The 25622-nt window shown below is 35.4% G+C and overlaps 1 pseudogene; it reads right to left on the minus strand.

Annotated features, from left to right (window-relative positions):
- Positions 1 to 2637: 2637 nt before the first annotated feature.
- LOC125659129 (uncharacterized) lies at positions 2638 to 25568 on the minus strand (annotated as a pseudogene).
- Between the last annotated feature and the right edge of the window lie 54 nt (positions 25569 to 25622).

Here is a 25622-nt window from a genome sequence, read left to right on the forward strand (position 1 = left end):
TTGATTGTGATCATGTTTTCAGGTACTAGAATGTAAAAGACATTCATTTCATGGAATGATATATAATTAGCGGTGGAATTAAGGAAAATCTTGGTCAAAGGGCTGACAGATGTGCAACTAATTCATTATTAATTAAACCTGTCCTTTAGTAACAGGAGATATGTTTTATCGTGTTGAAAGTTTGGGTATCGGTTACAAATGCAATTACAATGTTTTCAGAATACATAATTAACGTGGATAATAAAGGTGTCACAGTGGAATGATTCAATAAAAGACACATAGTGATTGGGATTTTTATTTTTGTGACGGGATATGGACATTTATAGATAACTGTATGTAGGAAATTATGGCTGCATATAATTCGATGGAATTTATTGCAGAATAATATCCGAGGTTGGGGCTTTTGGTGGAAAAATAGAAACCAAGTCCAGCCTCTGAGGAGATATTCTTCAACAGTTCCAACTATTTAACGAGGTACTTGTTTATATTCCACTAAAATGATATTTGTAACATATTTAAAGTTCAGTTCTTCTGTATCACTTCATTAGATGACAGTTGGAATAGATTCTCTGTAGTACAGTCTAACTTAGCTGCAATGATGTAGCCCTCTCCGGCTTATCTTGTCTTCGAAAACGACAGAATAAAAAAGAAATCGGAGAGGGCAACATTATTGCAGCTAGGTATTTCCCAATTTTATATTCTACAAATAGATGGTTACTTAAAGCGTTTGTTTCGCGACCGGGGGGTCGTGAGTTCGAGCCCCGCTTGTGCCAAGGTCTCGTCAAACCTAAAACGTAAGCATAGGTAGTGATTGCTCCTTCGCCGAAGTGAGCAGTGCGAGTCGCGGCTCTTTCGGATATGACGTTAAAAACGGAGGTCCCGTGTCGGGGAAGGCGTTTTTTCACTACTACGGCCATGAACACTAAACAATAAACATACGTCTAAATTAATTTATGATACTTCACCTACAGCTGGTGACGTCTCGATATGAATGTACGATATATTTTGGAAAGAACGTAAAACAAACACATAAATAAACAGTCGTGACTGGGAGGTCTTAGAATTGAGTCCTGCTCGTATCTAGGCCTCTTCAAAACTTAGACATAAAACAGGCAGTGACTTCTCCCTCGCTAAACACTCGGACATCTAAATACACGTAGGTGGTGACTGCTCCCTCGCTAAACACTTAGGACATCTAAATACACTAAGTCAGGGTCGCGGGCCATTCTGTTTAGACCTAAAACCCGAAGTTGCATGTTACAACAGGCGTTGGCATGATATAGTATTCTCAACGCTATGGCTCGAATTGTCATGCATCTAATCAGATTTTGTGCTGTACACTTACAGCTGGCGACGTTTCGATAAAAATGAAAAAACCTCGACGGGACGTTAAACCCAGAGAGCTACAGTTCTGCAGCTACAAATGACGCCAATGTCTCAAATTTCCAATAACTGGTCATTTTTTCCCCAGAGGTATTGTCCAATATTCCCCTGAGAGCTACATATCTGCAGATACCTCTACTCATGTGATGTGACCACCCATTTTAGAGTTGCTATACTATTGGATGTCTATATTTAACAAGATGTTTTTACATTACTATCGGAAAAAGACTCCAACAAAATTTAAATGAATCATTGATTTTGCAAAATCCCATATCTATGGCAAGCCCTTTTACTATTTATTTGTAAAATAAGATATCTCTTTAAATAAAAAAGGTATCTCTTTACACTAGAAAGATATCTCTATTGATTGTAGAGATATCTCTTTAAACAAAAGATATCTCTTTAAACAAAAGATATATCTCTTTACTCTAGAGAGATATCTCTTAAAGCTAGAGATATCTCTCAAAGAGAAAGAAATATCTCTCTACCAATGTAAAAAGAGATATCTCTTTTAGAGATATATCGCTTTAAATTATCAAAAAGAGATATCACTTTAACTTAAACATATCCCCCGGTGATAATAATGACTTCTCCCTGTTGCATCTCCATTAATATGATGTAACCCTATTTTTTAACCAATAAAAATATTTCTATTATAAAGAGATATCTCTTTTGTTTAAAGAGATATCTTTTTAGTTAAAGAGATATCTCCCTAGCGTAAAATATCTCTAACTTACAGATATATCTACAACCAAATTTCCAATAGAGATATCTTTCTAGTGTAAAGAGATATATCACTTATTTAAAGAGATATCTTATTTTACGAATAAATAGGAAAAGGGCTTGCCATAGAACTGACTCGAATCTTCAGCCCAAGTGAGCTAAAAACAAAAACACAACATGTTCTCTCCTCTTTATTTCACTAATTAACACTGGGGCATTAATGAACAGGAACGTTGTATATTCAATGATGTTATGAATGAACACTCGTCTATAATGGTTCATTAAAAATAACTTGTAGGTAGCCATGTACACACACATGTTGTATATCATCATTCTGAACGATGCCTTCAGTGACGTGAATTATATATATAGTGATCAAATCAAGTGGTGCGATCACACACAATGTACATGTGCAGCTGCAGAAGAATGCATCGTGAATAGTTTTCAAAACAAATTTTCCGGACGACCATTGTGCGAGATGGGTGCATATCTAGAGAATCTGTGCTTCCTCAACCGACACATCACCTAAAACGACAAAATGATCCTCTGAAATGTAGTGTTGATTAAAATAATACAATATACTAGAATATCAATAAGGTCTTTCAATATACTAGAATATCAATAAGGTCTTTCACATTCTGAAATTTGCCATATATAATGTATGTTTTGCATTAGATAATAGTTATATTTGGGAATACGTATAGGGATTTTGAAAATTTAGCAATACGTTATGATTTCGTAATCAAATGAAATGCAAAATATTGCAAATTTTACATGCATGTCATCATAGAGTAATACATCTACTTGTATAATTCTAATATAAAATTATTTAGTCATATTGGAAACCCACGGTCTTAAAGAGACGCTTATCTACACGTATAATGTCTTACTATGTACTCACAAGGAAACATATCTACGTGTATGTAGTCATGGAGACATATACCTATAGTGTATGTGTATAATTCTGAGCATTGCTCACTCTACCTTTGAACATTGCTCAATTTACTATTTGCTGAAAGTGAGACTAAAAAATATTGGAGAGAATAATTGTGCAACACAAAAGCAAATTTGATGGTCGTCATTCCAGTCATCGTCGGATATCCACAGCTGATCTCTTCTTGTACTGGGTGATGAGTAGAAGACGAGATCAGCCGTCGGTACCCGACGATACAATCCGGTAGGCTAAGATGAAAATTGGAAGCCATTCCGTTTACCCTGAAGCCTTTGTAAAGGATATATTGTGAGAAGTTCTAAGATTTAGATTTTTATGGATATATGTATCTATAGTTCTCAAACTCTTGGTGATACTAAATACAATGATCGAGTGTTCATTACAAATATATCTAATCACACAGATGTAGGGGTTTGTGATGATAGCGATTTGTTTTCCAATATCTGAAAATTTCATCGAAGTGTATCTCTAGTCATCAGTTGACTTTCATCGTCGTAATCCTCATCAATATCATCTAAATGACTTCTGCCCCTTTTGGAGACAGGAGGGTAGCGTTCTCTTAAACTGTCTCGTTCATACCTGTATATCTTGGTGAAGGGATCATACGACTGTCGCCGTCTTGGGTCGTAGATCTCTCGTTGGTTGCCGGCGACGGGCACCTGTCTCACTGGTTGTTCATACACATAACCAGGGTTATTGGCCACGGTGTCGTTCGACGCATTTGGTGACGCATATATGTTATATTCGCCTCCCTGGGCTACGATTTTCACATCAGTTCTCTCCATCATTCTATAGGTTTTGTATAAGTCTTGAAAAACAAAATCTGGAATTTCACGATATGATATATTGGAGTTTCGAACCTTTACCGACACTAACTTTCCATATTCCAGCATCCCTTCCAAAGTGAAATCCGTTGGATACCTAGGGCGCGGCAATGGTCCAGGAAGTCTTTCACCATTTGGTCCGTAATACACGTGGACTTCGTTTGGTTGCGTACCATTCGGCACTTGGTCAGGAATTGGCACGGGTGCATGTGTTGATGTGGTATTATATTGTGGCACTGGTTGGGGCATTTGAGGTTGAGGTCGATAGTGCGTATAATTATATGGAACCAAATTAGAATCGGGTGCTAAATTAGAGTAATGGTTTTGCTGCACTTGTGGTTGAAAATGAGCTTGTGGTGGTGGTGGTGGTGGTGGCTGATTTTGATATTGGGGCTGATAATAGCTTCTGTTTTGACCTTGATGTGAATGTTGATGATAATTGGGCTGCTCCATGAGAGGTTCCTGGTACCGCCGTTGCGGTTGTGGTGCAGTAAGCGATACTTGAGGAGATCGCGGTGGCTGGTGAAATACATGAGATGACCGTTTTCCAGGCACTCTGAATAGGTGGTTGGGAACGTCGTCGTCATCGGCTCTGCTTGATAGTGACAGTGGCGGCATGTCGATTAAAGGACGTTCACCGTATTTGGTCAATACGACAGAATTTCGGCCTCCTCCTCTGGACATGTCGACAGGTAAGAAACATGGACATTACAATAACTCGCCCTTTCTCAGTTGATTTACAAATCTGAAAAAGATAAAACAAAAAAAAAAAAACAACCAAAAAAAACCAAAAAACAAAAAAACGATCACTATCCGTATTTACTGTGTACTTTATATATAGTGTAACCTTCAAATACTTCAATATATGTTGTTTTACGCCGATTTAGAAAAAAAGATATAATCATTACAAAAGACAATGCTTAACAGACGTTGTGGAAGAAAACATAATATGATGTCAAATTAATGTTTCATTTTTATTTTATTTTTGTTGTTGCTCGGAATGGTCACACAATTTTTTGGTTCCAAATCTGTGATGTGAAATGATTCATTAAATGAAAGGGTAGTAAGGGAAACGCGTTACTCCGAAGCACGAAAGTTTAATTAAAAAATTTACCGATGGTACATTTTTCAAAGATGAAACATCAGGGTTTTTTTTACATAATAAAAATCGGATTCACTTGGCCACATGGCACTTCCAATAGTAGCTACCGAACTGTAGCTCTCTGGTTACAAAGACCACGGAGAGAGCAACAGGTCCATTTTTCCTACCAACCTTCCATTTATGATGCAACCTTTTCCCCTAGATTTTCACATCACCGCATCAACATGATTTTCATGTCAAGGAATTCATAACATAGTTCACCACCTTGGCCTACCCCCCCCCCCCCCCCCCCCCCCCCCCAGCGCTACAATTCAGCAGCTATACAAATGGGGGGAAACGCCCCCAAAACATCCTGACACTTTTTGTGATAAGGTGAATAATTAGCAATGTGAAGTGGAAGTACATTATATCTAAATAATCCTAACATGGAGAGCGCATTATCAATTCACACATTACATGGCCTCCTGAGTGTTTTGTAAATACAGGATAACCAATATTAACTCTGTGTGGTCCAAACAAATGTTAATATTTTGGTCTATGATATCATCAACCATTTAGCCTCTTTTTACAAATACTTGGCGTTCTGAAAGAATGCGGGCTTATCAAAAATATCGAAATGTTTACCAACCTATAAGCAGTACTGCTTTTGGAAATAAACAATACAATACCAAATCTTTTCTTAAAAATGTGGTTTCTATGGCACGCCAAATTCACAAAAATGAGCTAAACATAGCTTCACAGTTGATAAACTAGTTTATCGACTGTAAACTATAGTTTACGGACCGTAAACTATAGTTAACGACGTTAATCTATATTTCACATATGTAAACCATAGTTAACAGATAATCTATGTTTCACAAGCGTAAACTATAATTAACAATGAAAACAATCATTAGCGATTGCAAAACATAGTTTATCTGATAAATATGGTTTCACGATTGTAAACTACAGTTTGAAAGTCATAGTTTATCTGATAAATATAGTATCACAATTTGTGAAACTAGGATTAACAATATTATTGTGAACTATAGTTAACGAATGTAAATTATAGTTTACAAATGTGAATCTGTATTTATCAGCTAAATCTATTGTTAACGTTTACTTAAAGACAGATAAACTTGGATTAGCATTTGTAAACTATAGTTTACAACCGTTAAATATAGTTTTACGGATGAAAACTATAGTTAACGAATCGTTAACTATAGTTTACAGTTCGTAAACTATAGTTTACAGTTCGTAAACTATAGTTTACAGTCGATAAACCTATCAACTGTGAAACTATGTTTAGCTCATTTTTGTGAATTTGGCGTGTCATAGGTTTCGTCTGACAGTTTAATGAAAGCCTTCAGCGTGTTTAGACACTTCACAATATTGAGAACGTAGAAGCCACGTCGGAAGATGTGTGGCCTTTAACAAGACATGGTGTGTCTCTGTTGCGGAAATCGCTGCTAGAATTGCAAATAGAAAGTTCTGGTATGAGTGACATGTAATTATCTCAAACATATAGAAAGCGCGAAGTATCGAAGAATACAAACATTTCACGACGTGAAGCCATATTTACACACTTTTGTAAGACTTTCACCTGGTCATTTTGAAAATCAACCTTAGTTGTTCTACTGTTGTAAAGCGTGGTATATTGTATACTGCGTTACAAATTATAAAACAAGTACTGTGGGTCGTCATCTTCCTTTAATTTATCTTTGTCGGATGTACACAATTAATGACTATGTCAAGTACGTACAGGGGCGGATCCAGGAATTGTGGTTACGGGGGGCGCCACATTATGAGGCAGGGGGTCTGGATTTTACCGATTTTATAGGGCTTGAAATATGTCTCCTATTTAGTCATTTATACTATTTTCTATCATTTTTGTAAGGTTAAATTAATAAAATGACGCAAATTTTAACGAGTTTTGGAAAAAATTAATTTCTCCGGGAGTGGAAGAAATTATTGCTTCTTTTATCGTTTAGTACATTTTTCCTAAACAAGATACCACGATTTACCTTAAATTTGAAGATTTTAAGGGGGGGGGGGGGCGCCTGCGCCCCGCGTTAAATCCGCCACTGAAGTAAGGTAATTTGTTTTCGTTTTGGCAGCAAATATTTCTTACTTTCCAATGCATTTGCACCGAGTTTATTAGCATGTTTAGACAACGTAATTACGATTTAGTCCCGTCCCAGCTGTTGAAATACTACTAGGTATCTATAAGACTAGCAATTATACATATATCGAATTCATAGCATACCGTTGTTTATAAAGTCAATATTTAGAGAATTTAAACTTTTTCCATTGTTCACATCTTGTCTTAACAGAATCTTTAAGTCCCGTCCATAAAAAACAATTTAGTGGATAGACAAGCTAGTTCATTATATATATACACCGCCCTTGTTTAATACTACTTTGTAACTTACCCTATAACTTCATATGCATGTTATTCATTCAGTTGAGATATGAAATATATATTTTTTAAATGTACCTGATAATATTTTGCGTTTACATCCCAGGAAATAGTGTCTAAGTTCAACAAATGTTTAGAGGAAATTTGGAAGGATGCAAACAATGACCGTCTCCTAGGAGTCGAATTGCAGACACCCATTAATGTTTTTTCACGTTCAATGAAGACTAGTGAATTCGTTTTTCAAATAAATTCGGCTATGAATATTTATGAATGATTGAATTTATCTGTTTCAATAATCTAAAAGGAAATAATTCGAGCATTATGCAAACAAAACAAAAACTTGGGTTCAAGTTAGTAATTTTCTCTCTCTCTCTCTCTCTCTCTCTCTCTCTCTCTCTCTCTCTATATATATATTATAAGGTATAAAATATAAAACAAAAAATAAAACAAAATATACTGTTAAGGATTATCTACCTAGAACTTACCTGCCGTGTCCCATATGTGAGGCTTTTTTCCCCTCCGTTATATTTTCTGTGTTAGTAACCCGGAAATTTTAAAATCAATATCGAACATTCCATTATTTACAGATATTGACCTTATGAAACAGCGCGGTGTTTCCACTGATAAAACGTATGTATATATCGTACGTCACACACAGGTAGCTTCAATAGCAGGTGTCCCCTCGTCGATATTGGAGGGAAATGTCTCGGTATATCCAGGGGATGCTTGGGTAACTCCCAAATCTTCAGTAGTGATTATATAATGTCCTCGTTCGGGAACACGGTTATTAGCAGAATGCAAAAACAGTTTCCCCAATATTACGATTTAGCGAACTCTGGTCTGAAATTCTTTTTTCTCGTTATGAGATTTTAAATACCCTCATATATAGTAACCCTCATTTTTATTGAATTTGACAAAGATATATATTTACAAGAAGCATAGTACAACGCAATATTGAATGAAACCCCGGCATGTAAACTTTAACGGAATGGTGGTTTCCTTTCTGTGCATTGTATGATCAATCAAATGAATTTCTGAAAAAGATCTCGTGTCTAATGGGTAGACATTTAAACTCTCTCCCCCTTGCTGAAGAATCATTCACATGCATTCGGTTAGAACATCTTTCTTTTCATTCTCGTCGTTGTCATGATCAAGCGTGATTTTATTTTCGGCAGTCTAAGCAGTATATTTGCACTTTGAACAGAATAGATTAATGCTTATTGGCGAATGAATTTTTGAAATGATATACAGTAAAGTCATAAAAAATATAAAGGGCATCAAAGCTAATGCAAAAGAACATTAAAGCTATCTGCTAAAAAGTTCTTCGTTCGAAATAAACGTATGAATAAATTTTCAGACTACACACGATATTGTTTAATGGTGTAATGTGCCAACGTGCACCCCCCTCCTGAGTTGGTCCAAACTTCATTTTGAGAAGTAATAAAATTAAAAGAAAGGGTTATTGTGTGGATATCTTAGCTTGTTAACATAGAACAAAACACCAAATTAAAGTCGGCGACGATTTCCTGGCAGAGTCCTATAGGTTGAAAGTCCGCGACAAAGTTAAAAGAAAACCATTAACTTCCCTTCACACTTTTTGTCCTTTTTATTATTGATACAATAGCTCCTTTGTCTACTAAAGTTGTATTTTAACATAACTGGTAGATTCTCGCCTTTCTCACACGTGTACAACTAGCGGAGTATATTCTCTTTAGAGAAGTGGACAGGCATAGCCTATGGCAAGCCCTTTTACTATTTATTCGAAAAATAAGATATCTCTTTAAATCAAAGAGATACCTCTTATTTGAAAGAGATACGTAACCTCTTTAAAATAAGAGATATCTCTCTAAAAAAGAGATATCTCTTTCACTTAGAGAGATATCTTTTACTTTTAGAGATATCTCTTACACTTAGAGAGATATCTCTTACACTTAGAGAGATCTCTCTTTATCTTTTAGAGATATATCTTTCACTTAGAGAGATATCTCTTATGCTTTAAGAGATAATCTTTCACTTTTACAGATATCTCCTTTATTCTGAGAGATATATCTTTTACTTTGAGAGATATCTCCTTCATTTAATGAGATATCTAAGATTTCCTAGAGAGATACCTCTCAAAGTATAAGAAATATCTCTTTAATCGTTGAAAAAGATATATCTCTCAAAGAGAAAGAGATATCGTTTTCCAATATTTTTTATTAATTTGAATACTAAGAAATTCTCCATAAACCGGAAGCCCGCTAAAGCAAATCTTAGCATAATTGCTGCAATCCCGGGCAAAGATTTTGCGTTTACCGCATGTGAAGTGTATACAGGTAACAAAAAACAGAGACAATAAAGTGATAAAATATGTAAGCTAGGCTTGATTTAGCCTTTCGGCAACTTCATAATGTTACCCCAACCACCTCTTCCGCCATTTGTACACTCAGGGGCGTAGCTTCGTTAGACTCAAGTAGGCACGTGCCTACACATTATTTTTCTTTATTTTCAAAACACATTTTTGTCCATAAATGTTTGCAAAATATAAGTTGTTCATATATATTTCTAGTATTTAAAATCGGATATAAAATTATCATTCCGTCGGACCTTTTCTTTTTATAATGTATTCTACATAATGGTTAAATATTTTTTCTAAACTTTGGTGATCACAATGGCTCGTTCTCGAACTTAACAGTTTAAATTTTTTAAAAGTTGTACAATATTTAATGTCTGTTGCAATTATTTTGATGCTCAGAGTAGTGCAAACGAGTTAAAAAATAGGGTTACATCATATCAATGGCAATGCAACAGGGAGAAGTCATTATGATAACCGGGGGGGGGGGGGGGATCTAAAGAGATATCTCTTAAGTTAAAGAGATATCTGTTTTTGAAAATTTAAAGAGATTTCTTTAATTTAAAGAGATATCTCTTTTTACATTGATAGAGAGATATCTCTTTATACTAGAGATATTTCTCCTTAAGATATATCTCTAGGTTTAAGAGATATCTCTCAAAGGGAAAGAGATATCTCCCAAGCGTAAAGAGATATCTCTTTTGTTTAAAAAGATATCTTTTTTTTAAGTTGAAAATATCTCTCTTTTGGTTAAAGATATATCTCCCTAGCGTAAAAAGATATCTCTCTAACTTACAGAGATATCTCTACAACCAATAGAGATATATCTCGTGTATAAAGAGATATCTCTTTTATTTAAAGAGATATCTTATTTTACGAATAAATAGTAAAAGGGCTTGTCGTAATAGCCTACAGTAGGCATTTCTTCTAAATAGAATAAGAAGTGGAATAGATCGGTAACCTTTGTTTCACCTGTCCTCTTAACTTGTATTGGAAGATGTTTGTCAAATTCATCGAAAAGGAAATAAATAAAACTTACCGAAAATAGTAAATAAAAATATCAATGAATGCAAATTTGGCAAGTTTTTATAGTTACTTCAATTTACTTTTTCAACGCATGTTGTTTTGTTTTTTTTAACGAAATCGGGGTTATTTACGGTGCACATGTTAGAACCCCAACTGTTTAAACGGTCTTTTAAAATTCAAAATAATTCTACCTAACTGACACGAGGTTTTTTTGTAACTCGTCATGAAAAGACTTATTTACACAATTAAATTAACTGGATTTTAAGTATAATGCAGAAAATATTTCTCTTTCTCTCTGTAAAAAAAGAAACAGGATATCTTGAAAATATTTCATTTTGCAAGAATTCAATCTTTTATCTAATTGATATTTATCTAAATTCTCTCTATATTATAGAGGATCCCAGAATCCGGGTGGTTTTGCCCCTATGTCGTAGACAATGGACGTTTATATTGGAAGTAACTCAGTGTGGTGGAGTCGATTCTTGGCCTAGATGTACACGATATCAAGAAATAAAATTGCTTATACTATCTAAGTTTCATATTTTAATGAATGAATAGTTTCCCAACTAATTTTTGCATCCAGTAAAAAACAAAACAATTGATTAAAATCAGATCTTTGATCCGCTCTGTTATTGTTAGGTAGCGACATAGCAATAACGGAGCGGATCAAAGATCTGATTTTAATCAGATTGGGGAAAAAATATAGAGTTATAATTTGCAGAGGTTACTCGGATAGTGCACTGTGCAAATTCAGCTGGTGATGGCAGATGCTACAAAACAGCCATATTCTCCAGAAATGTTTCCAATGGCAAAACATAGGCCGTCGCAGGGTTGTTTAATAATTATATTAGCATTCACCATTAAGAATTTTCATCAGCACTAACCATTAAGAATTTTCATCAGCACTAACCATTAAGAATTTTCAAATTATGCGTTTTACAAACTTCCTATCATCTACCTAGGTAAGATACATGTAACAATTTTTTTTTTTTTTTTTTTATCACACACGGGTATTCATTGTGCAAAATGCACTTGGAAAAAGTCATGTCATTTAACGACACACATGTACCTGAATTTTCTCGAATGCAGCCAGACACTTGCCCCTCACTTTTCGAGGGGGAGGGGGGGGGGGGGGACCAAATTTTGATAAATTTGGATGAAAAGTGGAGGATATACATGTACTATAACATTTTGAAATTGATAAACTTTCAACTTTACTTTATTTAGTCAAAATATGCAGTTTTAGCAGAAGGTTGTCTGGGGGGAAAAAAGTAAAACTCGTTATAGTCAAACGATCATCAGTCAACACACTAAACGACTGAGCTAACCTCTATGTGAAAGCCCTATCTTAAACAGTTCAGAGGATATTGCTTAGGTTAACTAGTAAAGGTCAAGATTACAAGGTAAACAATTTTGGTACCAAAAGAAAGGTTTTGTCACAAGGATTACATACATGATCATGAAAGACGTATGACTTGCGATTCAAGTTATGAGCAAGGTTAAGGTAAGTTTTAATTTGGGTCAAACTTCAAGGCCAAGGTCACATGGTCAAAAATTAAATTACTTGCCATAAGGAATTTATCCACTAAATATGAAAGCTCTACCTTAAATAGTTCAGAAGATATTGCCTAGGTTAGGTTTTCTTAAAAGTTGGTCAAACTCAAAATCTTTGATACAAAAAGGTCTTGTCACAAGGAATAAAAATATGAAAGCCCTATCACTTACCATCCAAAAGTTATGAGCAATTAAGGTTCAAGTTTCAGACAGACAGGACAAAAATAGTATGCACCTCCCCCCCCTTACTTTTTGGGGGCATGAAAAAATTGAATCAACACAATTCAGGAATATTTGCATTTTGATATGATTTATTATAGTCCTGCTAATCCTCAAAAGAATTTGTTTTATTTCCCTAATTCACATACATGTATCAGATTTTGATCTCCTATTATGGGTCCATCCTACTTCTGGGGCCCTGAATTGAACAAACTTATATTTACACTACCCAAAGATGCTTGCAATCAATATGATTAATCATTGACCTGCTGTTCTTGAGAAGATTTTTAAGGATGTTTTCCTATATAAAACTTTGATACCCCAACAGTTATTGAGAAGATTTTTCCTATATGTTCCTAAGTAAAACTTTTGATCCCCTATTGTGGTCTCACCCTACCCCTGGGGATCACAATTTGAATCTGCAATACCTAAAGATGCTTACATATTACTATGAGTAATCACGGCCCTGTTATTCTTGAGAAGTAGATTTTTAAGATTTATCCTATATATCCCCATGTAAAACATGGATCCCCAATTTTGGCCCCATCCTACCCCAGGAGTCATGAGCAGAACGAACTGTAATCTGCACTTCCAGGGGGTGCCTGCATATTAATACGAGTATTCATGACCTTGCTGATATCTTCCCTATATATTCCATTGTGAAACTAATCTCCCTATTGTGGCCCCACCCTACCTGTGAGGACCCCAACTTAAACTTGAATCTGCACTACCCGGGAGTGCTTGCATATCAATATGAATAATTATTGCCCTGCTGTTCTCGAGATGATTTATCCTATATCCTCATGTTCAACTCTGACTCCCTATTGTGGCCCCACATTACTCCAACGGACCATGATATGAAGAAATTGAAATCTACACCATGTCAGGATGCTTGCATGTAAGTTTCTGACTTTTCTGGCCCAGTGCTTCTTGAGATCCCACCCTAGTTTTGTATTTTCTCAATTATCTCCCTTTTGGAGAGAGCATGGCCCTTCATTTGAACAAATGTGAATCCCCTTTACCCAAAGATGATTTGTGCCAAGTTTGTTTGGAATTGGCCCATTGGCTCTTGAGAGGAAGACTTTAAACGATGCCATAAAATATTTACTAATTTTTAATTATCTAAACTTCATTTGAATAAACTTGAATCTTTTTTACCCAAACAGGCTTTGTGGGAAGTTTGGCTAAGATAAGCTCTGTGGTTCGAAAATGTTATAAGTTTACAGACGGACAGACAGACAAAATGTGATCAGGAAAGCTCATGTGTGCTAAAAACGGAGGTCTTGTATCACGACAGGCATTTGCACTATAAAGAACCCTGACTGCAACATCCCTGAGTGGTAAGCATGGGTCTGAGTTTGTGGTACATCACCTACAGCTGGTGACGTCTCAATATTGGTGAAAAAATCCCAACAGGACATAAAACAAATGAAAACACCCACTTCCTCCCTCAGAATGCAAGTACTTAACCCTTCCCCCACCGGCACTTTTTAAACATTTAGAAAGACTAGATGAAAATATTTTTAAAACTTTCTGTGTTAAATGCTTTGTTGTTGTCGGTTCCTTTTTATTTATGTGTAGATGTATGGGTATTGTCCACACTAGTGGCCCCCTTCCAGGTATCTGGCTAGCTGCACGCATAGCAGATCTCAAATGTCTATGATCATGAGGGTTGGCAGTAGAGAGCTTCCATTCTCTTCAATCTTTCTCCGTCAGTTCTCGACATGATATCATGGGGCGACCAATTCTATGCCTACCAGGAACTTTACTTTGAGAGCGCATTTGACTGCACTGCTGGATCTGACAACGTGGCCATACCAGCGGAGTTTCCTTTCCCTTAAGATGAGGTCGAGGTCATCAAGACCAAGCCACTCCAGCAATTCAATTGAACCTACAGTGGCCATATCTTCTGGCTTGATGCTGCAGATCTGTCTTATCATGACCCTGTCATTGTGCTGTAGGCGATGGAGATTTGGCTTGGTCAGTGCCCAGGTCTCACTGGCATAGCGCTCCGTACACAAGTGCTACACACTCGACTACGGGTCTTGTACGACAGGTGGTGTGATGTAAGGACCGGTAGCAGCTCCTTGAACTTCTTCCAAGCGGTCTTCACACACATACCGTAGTGATTGCAAGGTCAGCCACCAGCTGCAGAAAGCATGTCTCCGAGGTAGCAGAAGGAATCTACAACCTTCAACTTGTCCAGACCAACTTGGACATCACTCTGCAGCCTGCGGTCAAGCCGTTCCCCTGCATCTTGAGTCAAATGCTAAGTAGCACTGACATCTTTCCACCGTATACAATATTACAAACGAGGGGTCGTCATCAGAGCCGAAATATCTGCGAAAAAATCACTTCGTCATATAAAATATGGATTTTGCGTAAGATTGTAGTGTTGTTTACACAAACTATACATATTAGCTTTTAATGGTAACAAAACTTGTCTTAAGGAAAAATTTCACACCATTGAAAGCTATAATAAATTTCCTAGGTAGCATTGATATCTTTCCTGTGTATACAAAGTCACAATCAAGGGGTCATCATCAGAGCCGAGTCCTCATGCTCCACAACTGAACGCTCTAACCACTGAGCATCCAAATTCCCCTAAACATATTTTCACTCATTATTCTATTATTTCAAAGATGCCTGTGTCAGATTATGTTTAAGGTCTTTATCTACATTGTATAAACAAATTACAATGACAGAGCCAGTCTATAAAATCCTGAAAGAAAGAATTTATCATTAAATTCAATAACAAAATTCAGAAACTTTTAGGGATTCTTTATTTGAATTTTCAGATTACCTGGGCATGTCCCAAATGTGAATATACAGTATTATTCTTGAATGTACTCAACATATTTCTAAAACAATGTGTACAAATCAATTTTCATAGAAATCAGTCTATCAAAAACTACTGAACACATGTATTATGAATTTCAAGATGATATAAACACAAAGCTTTATATAGAATATGTAGTGAGCCTTTTTTCAGACATTATTTACTGCGTGATTCTGAGCCTAGTCTGCTACTAATAACTAATCACACTTTTGTATTTTCAAGAGATTAGAGGCACTAGTAAACATCTTGATTATCAGGTATTAGTCAATGCTTTTTTGAAGAGTGATGCACATAGACTTCTCTAGTCTGTACAATATTGGCTGCATCAGAATTCCCTTAGATTAATATGAAGTACAAGTAGTGTAGATAAAAGTGGCAGCATTAGACTTCCTCTACTCCATGTAGTGTGTGGATATTAGCAGCATCAGATCACATTCCTTCATGCAGCACGGGATATTTTGCAACATCATATTATGTCTAGTCCATGCAGTATGTGGAATTTAGTCATATCCATCTTCTTATGGTTTGTACAATATGTGTGGAAAATGACAGTGATTGTCTTCTATCTCATGCTGCATGTGGGGAATAGCAGCATTAGACTTCATCTAGTCCATGCAGGATGTGGAGATTGGCAGCATTAAACTTCCTCTAGTTCAAGCAGGATGTGGAGATTGACAGCATTAGAATTCCTCTAGTTCCTGCAGAATGAGATTGGCAGTATTAAACTTCCTCTAATTCATGCAGAATGTGGAGATTGGCAGCATTAAACTTCATCTACTTCATGCAGAATGTGGAGACTGGCAGCATTAAACTTCCTCTAGTTCATGCAGGATGTGGAGATTGGCAGCATCAATATCCTCCTCTGGAACTTCACTGAGTGTGACATCATCATCATCATCAAACATAACAGTGTCTGCATCAATGTCATTAACCTGGTTGACGAGAAAAATAATACAGATTAAAGACTATTGCATCTATGTAAAAGATTGATTAAAATAATGAACAATACTGGGCCTTCCTCTTCCTTGTAAAGTTTTAAGGTACATGAATAATGCAAGAGAAGTTATGGCACTAAGAGTTAAAAAGAGTTAGGCTGAGACAAATTACTTTCTTTGCATTGTATGGATAAAAGGTCCTAGCTTAAAAACTGTGACAGGAGGTGGATAGACAAACCAAGAGTTCTGTGTGTAAAATATTTCCACAAATTTGACCAAGTTCAACAACCTGTAGATAATTTAAGCATCAAAGAAAAATAAATATTGTTGAGAATCAAAATAAACATGGTTTGTCCTTTATTTGATATAATATTTCCTCAAAATGGACCACGTTCAACAACGCAAAATTTTCTCAAAAATTGAAAAATATCAGTCCTTGCCACATGCACATCTTCCATACCCAAGAGGAGTTAATAGGACGAACCATGCCCTTTATCTAATATATTTCACCAAAACGGACTAAGTTCAACAACCTGTAATTGTCTCAAAAAATGAAAAAAATCAAAATCCTTGCCACATGCACATCTTCAATACCCATACAAATACTCTATAAAATAAAAAGGTCCTCACTTGAAAACTGTGGAAGGAAAAACAGAACAAATCATGTACTCTCTATGTAATAATTCCTCAAAACTGACTAAGTTCAATAACCTATAATTTTCTTAAAAATTGAAGGAAATCAAAATCTTTGTAACATGCACATCTTCAATAACCATACTAACACTCTTTAAAACAAGAAGGTCCTCATCTGAAAATTATGGGAGGAGTTAGCCGGGCAAATCATTACCCTCCATAAAACATGAGTTTTCTAATAAAGGGGCAAAACTCCAGCAAGAGAGGTCGAAATGGATTAAAATTGCACCATGATCTAAAGTGACTCACAAAGAAGCTACATAGCAAGTTTCAGCTTGATACATGTACATGTATTTGAAAGAGAAATGAAAATAGAAACAGAAAACCCCGAATGGACAGACATCGCTGTACCATAATATGTCCAGTCTAAAAACGGACTTATAAAACTTAGAGGAATTCTCTAAAATCTTAGAAATTGCAATCAAGAGAAAAGAAAAATTGTAAACAATAAACTTACTCCAAACAGATTGATTATATATTGTTCAATGTCCCAATTCAGAATCTTTCACTCATATGGAGACATCACCATTGCTGTTAAAGGGCTGCAAAGTTTAGATCTATGCTTGGCGCTTACAGCCTTTCAGCAGGGAGGGATCTTTAAAGGGAAAGGCAACCCAAAAGATTTTTACATGATAAATGATAAGATTAATCATATGATAAAGATTTGTCATACAATTCTGTTGATATATAGCCTAGATAAGTTTCAGTACTAATTTTAAAACGTCAAAAATTGAAATTCCCGCGATCTATGGCAGCCATGATGTGTAACTCTTTTGTATTCAAGACCACGAAAATCAATAATTTTGACATCACACCGTCTGTTCCGGTTTTGATGAGATTCTAAGATCATCCACGGGTGCTTGGGTTCAGGACCCCCCCCCCCCCCCCCCCCTCCGAATAGAATAATCTACATGAGTTGATTTAATTATTTTTTTCTTAAAAATATTTCTAATGCATGTCAACAATGTCTTGCATACTCACAAAGTCCAAAATAATCCCTTAAAAAAATACCCTCACTGGTTATTATAACAGAACTTATAATAACCAGTGAGGGTACAATATGTATTTTTTTTAAAAGGGTTTACTTTGAATTACATATATTTTGGACTTTATGGGTTCAAAATCTATACGGCTCCAAACTTAACTGTTCGTGCCTTGTCATGTTTCCACTTGCTGCTGATGAAATAAACCGGAATAGACGGTGTGACGTCATAAATTAAACTTCAATGGCCACTCTTTTAGCGGCGGGTAATTTAAAATACATGATAAGATTATATTGATTTAATTGTTAAGCAAGAATTTTTGTTGTTAAAGACTGTCAATTACGATACAGTAAGTAATACTTTATTCATAAAAGCAAATATGTGGTTAGGGTTGCCTTTCCCTTTAATGTGCCACACCTTCTGTGACACGTGGCCTTGGTTTTTGCAGTCTCATAAGAAGGATCACCCCATATTGTTGCTTCTTACAACAAGAAAGGGGTACTGAAGACCTATTCTAAACCAGATCCCCACGAGAATACCCCTATTTAAATAGAGGAATACACAGTATATACTTAACACTTCATGCAAAGTCAGTCAAAAAATACCTTCAGAACATTTTCATCATCCAGAATTTTCTCTGTTAATAACAGCTCTGGCCTTGTGGTATCCACTTCTACAGTGACCTTTCCATTTGATAAGACAATAATGATGACCTTGGAAAATGCATTTTCCACAGCACGCTGATAAGCCAATTTCTTAGACTTACAAACTGCCTTTCCCCTACTGGTAGGATCTACAAAACACTTGAAATGATCACATTTCCAAGAGACTGTATCAGGTAAAAATTGCTTGACAGCATATAACACTTATTGCACAGGCAAAGGACTAAGTTTGATAATGGTCATTTCTGACTCTTGAATTTAGACATTCTTCTATTGCTCTGATATTCAGTATACTTTCCATGTCGATATAGTCTGATACTAAAAAGAAAATTTTCTTTTTTGAAAACTTTTCAAATATAACTCTACAAGGATAGCGATTTTCAGTGTTTTTTATGAAAATTGTCAAAAACATCAACAATTCAGTCAGACTTTTGAATAGAAACAAGAGGTACTGTGAGCAATGCTCACTAAGAATACCCCCCGCTTACCCCAATCTCCCAAAGGGTGTTGGTAATAGGTATACACTACCTCTTTTCTGAGTGCAAAAAACAAATGGCATGACAAACCTTGGGTATTCTCGTTTGTAGGGAGAAATGGATAGGAGATGAAATTAAATGTGCATTTTATTATGATCTTTGCTTTGAAGGGGGACCTTTTTTGAAGGATATGTAACACACCACTGGATGGCAAGTGAACAGGTTAATAAAATATAGGAGACTCAATGTATGCAACTGACAAATACAAAGTTGTTGAAGTTAATTCTAGTGAAGGATTACATACCAAAGTAAGTATAATTTACATCATAAGCTTCCATGGGATGATTGTATCTAGGAACACAGCATCTCCATGCAATGAAAAAAGCCGTTAAAGAATTTAAATGGAAACCATATTGCTACTTCGATGTCCAGTGCACGTGACCTTTGACCTTTTGACCCCAAAATCGATAGGGAACATCTTCATCCCATGGGTAGTCCATATGTATGATATGGTGACTGTAGGTGGAAAGGATAACGCTTTAGAGCCTGGAAACCATATTGTTACTTCGATGTCCAGTGCGCTTGACCTTTTGACCCCAAAATCGATAGGGAACATCTTCATCCCATGGGTAGCCCATATCTATGATATGGTGATGGTATGTGGAAAGGATAATGCTTTTAGAGCCCGGAAACCATTGCGTCTACAGACGGACGGACAGACAGACAACCCGATTCCAGTATACCCCACCCCCCACAACTTGTTGCGGGGGGTATAAAAATAAACTTAATTCAACATGAAGAGGGAATGACCCTTTGTTAAAATGGTGAAAATTCCAGTTAAACTTCATTGTCTTTAGTTTAAAACTGATTTTACCATAATTTCGCAAATACAATGTAGCTTAGGAACCCGCATACAGAACTCTTCTTTTGATGAAAGTACATTTAATTGAAATTCCCTTCAACACTTTACATAAGGGTAAACATTTGACAGAGATAAATAAATTGGTTAAAAACACAAAAAACTTGAAGTACTATAAATTTAGGGCTAACATTATGCTTAGCGCTTAGTTTCTTTATTGTGTCAATGTCTGTTGTGATACGAGACCTCCGTTTTTAAAGTCATACCCAAGATTCCCATGATTCTCACCTCTATATGCCAAGTATCTGGGAAGAAGCAACCACTACCACAAGTTTATGTCTTAGGTTTAACGCGGCCATAGGATGTGTAAGGACAGGACTACACAGACTATGTCTGTCACTTAATCCTTATCATTGTATGATACTCGCAAAATAAAATGGTGTTTTAAATTCTTGTTGTAAGATATATCATATATTTTGTACATGCATGTAAAAGGATTTCAATTCTGCTTATGTTTTAAAATGGAATAGAGAATGTCACGGCAGATTAGGGTGTCACTTGTAATGGACCATTCTTATTCAAATTTAAATGACATAACCATCTACATCAGGTGAATAGTTACATAAAGGTATAGAATGCTGTGAAATAGTCTCAGTATATCACTATGTACAGTATATATTTGTGTGTATTGCTGTGTTAGTAATGTTGTGACCATGTATTACTATATATTGTATATATTTGTATGTATTGCTTTGAAATAGATTAGTGCAGTGTGTATTGCTGTGTTAGCATTTGTGTGTGTGTGTGTGTACGCGCGCCATTTTAATTCAATATGTAGTCTTTATTTGTTTTCTTTTGGTTTAGTCTGAAATTCACAGATGTTTCTTTGTGTGTGTTGCCAGTGTACATGTTCTTTTTTCCTCAAAATTCTTTGAACACATATTTATCCTACTGTTGTAGCCTGTTTTGACTCTTGTGTTAACAACTGAATTTTCCATAACAGATGTTAGAGAAGTTCATTGTATGATTTTCTTACAAAAAGGTACCAGGTTGTTTGAGTCTTGCTATTTTAGGAAAGATAACTCTTCCATCCGGAATTTCTTAACCAACAATCTTTTATATTGTTTTTTATATATTGTATATATGTATGTTACTCTTTACCTGTATGCCCTCAAGGACCCCAAATTGATTTAAAAAAATCTATAATTTAATTTATATGGCTGTATAGAAACCTTTTTTTTAAATTGACCTTTACATACAATTGTATCATCATTATTAATATACATGTGCATTTTCTCTTTAGATTTAACTGCCAGTTTTCAAGAAATTGAAGTTTCATTTTTATACCCCCCCCCCCTCCAGAAAAAAATGATAAAAGTATGATGACTAATAATATTGTTTTGTTGTATTCAAACATGGTTAACAGGAATATGTCAACAGACAAAATGTCTTCAGGAGTCTCAGAGGAGATCTAGAGTATGCAATTAAAAAATTATGAAATTCAATTTTCTTTAAAAAATGATTAAAATTAAGATATTAATTTATAGATCAATTAAAAAATGATTAAAATTAAGATCTTGATTTATAGATCAATTAACTTATGCCAACCTTATTGTGATTATATGGTGATACATGTGGCCTATATTCTCTGAAGCCAGACAGAGGTTGAAAATAATGATCATTGATTATGTCAAAGAAAATGGAGATGGAAGGGGGGGGGGGGGGGGGGGGGGGGGGGGAGGTATGGTATTCATGCATTTGTGATATCGCACAACATTAATTCAAAATGAACGGCTACAATTGTAATTAGTTTTATATATCTTACCTATGGCACGCCAAATTCACAAAAATGAGCTAAACATAGTTTCACAGTTGATAAACTAGGTTTATCGACTGTAAACTATAGTTTACGCACTGTAAACTATAGTTAACGACGTTAATCTATATTTCACATCTGTAAACCATAGTTAACAGATAATCTATGTTTCACAAGCGTAAACTATAATTAACAATGAAAACAATCATTAGCGATTGCAAAACATAATTTATCTGATAAATACGGTTTCACGATTGTAAACTACGGTTTACAAGTCTGATAAATATAGTATCACAATTTGTGAAACTAGGATTAACAATTGTGAACTATAGTTAACGAATGTAAATTATAGTTTACAAATGTGAATCTGTATTTATCAGCAAAATCTATTGTTAACGTTTATTTCAAGACAGATAAACTTGGATTAGCATTTGTAAACTATAGTTTACAACCGTTAAATATAGTTTTACGGATGAAAACTATAGTTAATGAATCGTTAACTATAGTTTACAGTTCGTAAACTATAGTTTACAGTCGATAAACCTAGTTTATCAACTGTGAAACTATGTTTAGCTCATTTTTGTGAATTTGGCGTGCCATACTTACCAGTTTAAAAACAATGCAGTTTTGATACCGATGTAAATTACATTCAAAATTAAAAACTACTTGTGAATCTATTTCTTTAGGTAAAATTTAACATGATTAGCAAACAAATGTTTAATTATAAACATATTAAAACTATTTGATCGGGTCCAATGCACTGTTAGAACAAAAAATCCCAGGGTGTATGCAGATAAATAATTGTGTTGGATTGGCATGTGTAACTTACCAGATACAAAGAACTTGTGTTTAAGCACTTTGTCACATACCCTTAGTGCTGTAGATCTCCTCCCACGCTCCTAGTCCCTCTGCATAGAGTCGATCAGTCCTCAGATCAAGTCTGACAACACACACCTCTCTTACTTTGTACATATGTTGCTCTGTAGGGCTGGTTTCACTATCTGTCTAGAAATTCAATCATATATTTTAAAACTACAGGTATTGTATATTGCTGTGTTAGTTGATGTATGGTATTGTCAGTCACTCAATGATAGCTATCAGATCTGTTTGCAGCATGTAGCAGTACTTGTTTTTCTGGGTAAATGAAACATCAATCTGGACATTCAATCAATATGTTTCACTTGCTTATCAATTGTACATAAAAATGTTTCTGCAAAGGCTTACCTTGTCCTAAAAGTGTACTCCATGTACATGTGTATTTTGATCTCGTCGTTTTTTATCAGACAACATAGGAGATCACTACACATCTTGAATGGTTTTGTGTAATAAGTACAGTGTATGAATATCAACATATCATCAGACTGTACTTACGTATTTGTGCGATACGGACCAACCATTAAACCCAAGGAAATGATTGGCGACATCTTGACATTTACTGAAGTGAAGGGCCCATTTCTCTGTTATTTCTTTCTTCCTCTTTGCAAATGTAATCTGTTGAAATTTTAACATTTATACATGTTTTTTTTATTCTTCACAAATGCAGAACACATACTGTACGTTGTACACAATAACTATTGTAAGCCATTCTTCATCATTCACCAGATGATTCATATTAAGTATTCATTTTGTAACAATGGTATAGTGTAAATATATAGTATCACAACCAAATGCTCACAATTTAATCTTTAGTATTCGTGCAACAAGGCATATATATATATTTTCAAAACTTATCTTAAATGTGGAGTTATAAGAATGTCAAGAATGCATCATAGTAAGATAGGTTTATTTTCATAAACAGTATACTGATATATACATGAATATATAAAAACTATTCATTCACCAACTGTTTACATTGGTCAAGTGGTGGCATGGGGTTGATTCTTTTAACCTAAGCTGAGTCAAACTCTCGACATTTAACATAGGTAGTGACTATTTCTTAATTTTCTTTGCTAAGTGTCTGGCGTTAGCAGTAAAAGTAATGAGTCTTTCAGTTAGGACCTTGAAATGTAGGTCCTCTGTCAAAGAAAGCATTGGTACGATAAACAACCTTACTGCTACAGACCTGTGTGTCATGCCTATGGGTAAAAATTTGTGGCATTTCACCTGAAGCTGGTGACATCTCTACAGGCGACAAATTCTCCAATGGGATGTAAAACAACATACAAAAACAAACAAAACCAACCTTACACTCTGCACCATGAAGAGTTATTTTCCCATTAAGATCATCTTTTGCCTGCCGAGCAGACATGGCCAGGTAGAAATTCACAAAAGCATAGTAACCAGGCTGTTTACTGCTGTCCTTATCTTCCCTGGAGGGAGGGGAGAGTTGCTGGGGGCGAGGTGCGTAAGGAAACACCTGTGTCCCAAACATCAAGCCATATTTTGAAAATGTTGAGTAAAGAAGCTCCTGATACAAATAAAATATTATAATTATAGATTAATAGTATGTTATACTGTGAAACATTACACTCTATTTAAAAGTGATAGCATCACTCTTTTCAATACCAACTTGCCTAGGATCTGTTGTATACATAACATTCAGTAATAAAATAACTATTGCATTTTCACCCCTCAAGAAACCATTGTCAACCTCGGTTATGCCTCGGTTGACAATGGTTTTCTCAGGGGTGAAAATTTTCAATGTTACCCTCAACTGCATGCAATATTTATATAATAATACTGAATGTTATACAAACAGCAAGGCATGAAAACTTATGTCTGTTGACATTTGATCAATCCTAGTCATGTCAGTGATATTTCGTATATCGATGCAGGCATTGGCGTCTATTACAAATGCTCAAACGACTTCGTCTAACAATCTACGGCGAACAGTACGCTCATAAATTTGACGCATATGATAATTTTTATAATATCACCTGTTAAGTACTGTTACCCGTTGCTAGATATTATCACCCTGGGGCGCGTGCTTTCTGTTCTCAGAGGGTAACAATATTTTTTTCAAATGCTTCTCGACCAATCAGATTCAAGTATTTTACATAAAAGTATAATTATATCTAACATTTGGGGCGATTTGTTGTTAGGTCGAAGTGTATCTGGGCCAAAGTGTCATTGTACTGTATGTTTTTAATGTAACTATAGTAACTATGGGTGATATAAGGCAAAAAAAAAAAAAAAATTGGGACGAAGTGTCTAAGATGGAAAAAATGGGCTTGAAATGCCTTTAGGCTGAAGTCACGTCACTCACGTGCCTCAAAATTTTGGGCTGAAGTGTCAACATTTTGGGCTGAAATATCTGACTACCATAATAGTATATCTCACAGTATGTGTGCCCTATGTAAAGAGGCTTGCACTCATTTAAAAATATTGTATGCAATACTATATTTTAACTATAGACTATAATATTGTTTACAATATCTTATAGGGAGAAATTAAGCCCATGTTCTAACTTAAGGCATCATTTTATTTGGGGGGGGGGGGGGGGGGGGGGGGGGCAGGGAGATGTCAGTCATATTAATTTTGCTTTCAATCAATGCAGACAATTTCCTTCAATAAAACATACAGTCCATTGAATTTGAATTACCCTTTAACTTTTTTTAAAAACAGTGGCAGAAATTTGGATAAGCCCAAGAACCATTTCTATCGGTTCCCTGTGAAGTAAGTACTGCATACGTACCACTAACGCATCCTCTAGCATGTAAGGTATACCAGAAATAAACAGACTTTTCCTATTTGCATCAGGAGAAATAAATTCAAGAATCTCAACAGACACTTTCTGCTTTCTTGATGACATTTTTGCTTGTTCGTGTTTACCGCCGTATTAAATTTTGGATTATCGATCCCGATCGAAGCTACCCTTTCTGCATGAAGGATCGACCGAAGCGTCAA

The sequence above is a fragment of the Ostrea edulis genome, chromosome 9 (genome assembly GCF_947568905.1).
Source record: "Ostrea edulis chromosome 9, xbOstEdul1.1, whole genome shotgun sequence".
NCBI classification, from domain to species: Eukaryota; Metazoa; Mollusca; class Bivalvia; order Ostreida; family Ostreidae; genus Ostrea; species Ostrea edulis.